This window comes from Gavialis gangeticus, unplaced genomic scaffold (assembly GCF_001723915.1).
Source record: "Gavialis gangeticus isolate Ggan-Ray unplaced genomic scaffold, GavGan_comp1, whole genome shotgun sequence".
NCBI lineage: Eukaryota > Metazoa > Chordata > Crocodylia > Gavialidae > Gavialis > Gavialis gangeticus.
In genome coordinates this window covers 57,944,955-57,947,898 of record NW_017729024.1, presented here as the reverse complement: position 1 = coordinate 57,947,898, position 2,944 = coordinate 57,944,955, and positions in this window count along the sequence as shown.

The following is a 2,944-nucleotide window of genomic DNA, read 5'->3' as shown; positions in this document are numbered from 1 at the left end:
AGGGTCAAAAAAAAAAAAAAAAAAAAAAAAAAAAAAATCTCATCAGATCAGAGCTATTGATACAGATTAAATCCTGAACCAGATATCCAAATGCACTTCTTGAATTGTCCCTATTTCTCAAAGAGATATTGGGAGCAAGATAGTGTTAGGTCTACAGTAAAAAGAAAACCTTTGATGTATTCAGTACCTAAAAGCTAGACAGCTAGCCCTTTTCTCATATTGTAGCCAGCTTCAAATAATAAAGGACCAAGTACCTGTTCTAATGAATGTCAGTTTCTCTTTGGTGTCAGCAGTCTCCTGGTTGGCAGACCATGCCTCTCAAAAGACAGATCCTTCTACTTCTGAAAAAATTCCTTATGATGACCACCTGGAAGAATGCATGAGTGGCATTCTTACAGTCATGGCTATCATCTCTGGCCTGGCTGAGAGTCAGTCATTCATAAACTGCTCCAAGGGCATCTGCTGCCAAACTGTACTCTCCTATAACAAGACTCTGAGCAGCCTTTTTCTGTCCATATCTCACAAGGCCTCTAGGATGTAGAAAGATAGCATATACAACAGTAAGCACTGTAACTGTTTGGTAAATTTGCCACCCTCTTACCAAAAGACATGGAAAAGCATGCTGTACAACCTTCTATCAAGTAATTAAGATAGGTTTTCACCCTTAGGTTTTTCAGAAGTTGAGGATACTGAAGAATTAGAAGCAGAGTGCTGAAAAATACACAAAATCCTGGACAGTGACCTGATGCCAGGGACCAGCTAACCTACAGCTGAATCTGACAGAAGTGTCACAGATCTAATTAAGTACCTACAAGTACAACCTCAAGCTTCAAAAAAAGATAGTTATGATCCACAGCAGATGTGATAGATTATATGTAAACCAACTTGGTGCATAAGGTTTTAGGTAACAACTTATACTCATCATTGGTATTTTCATCTTAAAGGGACATTTCACACAATAGTAGTGAAACAGGCAGTCAGGATCATTTGGAGCATGCTACATATAGTCTCATACCTTTAAAAAAATGTTAAGTCATAACTGAGGATGTTTTATGGACCTCTGGTTTTGTCTTGAATTCTCTAACAATTCTTTTAAAACTTTTCCCCAAATTTCTCTGCATATTTATTCCCATGCCTATCCTAATTTCGCTATTGCAGATTAGAGACAGGAACTGCGTGACATGTGGAAACCACCACACACACCATCATTCACTGTCCCTGCCTGTACTAGTAAAAAAGGAATCTAACACATTTTTAAAGGTAAGACACCTATGCCCAGTCTACAGTACTCAGTCCACCAATGTTACCATCCGTTGAGCTATTCTGAACTCCTCGTGTCAAGGTGCCCCTTAAAAAGATTTATCTAAACCAGGGGTCAGGCAATCTATAGCCCACAGGCCGGATCTCACCTGTGGACCTATCTAATCCAGCTCATGGATGTGGCACTTCAGCAGCTGGATTAACCCATTTTGGGTCAGAGGCAGGAATATGCACTATGGGCTAGTGCTAGGACCAAACTGCCACAATTAATTTTCCCCACAGTGGTGGGAGGCTTCAGCAGTAGTTGCTCTCCCCTGCTGCTACTGGGACAAGTGCCAGTCTTGGGACATTCTTCCCATGCTGCAGCGAAATGCAGTGGTGGTGGGTGCTTTCCCTGTGCAGCTGCAGAGTCCTAGCACACACCTTACATGCACTAGTCTGCCTCTGACACGAACTGGGCCAATCTGGCCTGCAGCCTGAACAGGTTTCCAACCCTTGGTCTACTCTAAACCATACATGTTTTACATTTTAAGGATGACTTGATATTTCAGCACACTGGTAAAGCACTACACATCTGCACAAAAAAGTACTCCAGTAAAACACAGATGCCAAATACTGTTTGGATTAGACTGAGTTTCAGCAGCCTTATCTACACTGGGAATGCTTACCAAAAAAAATTCTGAGACTCTAATACTAGTTCCATTGAGCTGGAGGCAAAATGGTGAAAGACCCAGCAGAGGCAGGCTCTAATTTGCAGCAGGTTTTGCTAACACAGTAGGAACCCCTCCGCACCAGCAAAAAAACCCAACTCAGATCTGCCTGCTGAAGCCTTGTCTATGCTAGGGCTTCCTGTAGTCTTTGCTTCAATATTATGGAAAGACACTGGACCCAGAAAGAGCTTTTCTCCTTTTTTAAGTATCATAAGCATAGCCAGCAAATACAAATACTGTTTCCACCAAAACAACTTCTTTGCCAGTGTAGACAAAAGTCACAGATACAATAGTGCAAAAAGCCTTTTCACTCCTCACTGTGTGCCTGTGAACTTTGAAGTCTCCTAAAATACACTTCTGGAAACTATATGGGTTAGGAACCCAGAGAACATTACAACAGAAACTGTTCAGACAGCGATACGGATATGGGATAAAGCTGCAATGGTTCAGGACATCAGTCAGCTTGAACAGCATGGGTAATGAACAGTTTGTATTTAAATAGTTCCTAGCTCATCAGTTTAATTCTCTAGAACACACAAGGATGAAGACAATGGGTCAGAGATTCAGTCAAGAAAGTCTGATGTGTTATCATCAGAAGGTTAGCATGGAACCTTGTCTACACATGGAAATCACTGTTACTTAAAGTGGTTTTCAGCAAGAATTCCCCTTAACCAGTATTTTAAGACTGTTTTAGTGGTTGCATAGACTGGACAAGACAATTTTCAGTACCAACACCATTTTCTCTAGTCCAGTGATTCTCAACCAGGCTGCCACAGTACCTTGAGTTAGTTACCCTGGGGTGTTTTCAAGGGTACTATGCGCTGCCAGACTATATTAGCATGGTCAGGTATGCAAAAAAAGATAAACCCAGAGATTTCAAATAGAAATTCAGAGTGTTGAAAACATTCTGACCTGTTCTGGGTTTCTGAGTTCTCTGCATCTGAAAAATTGCTGCTGCTTTTTTTTTTCTTTTT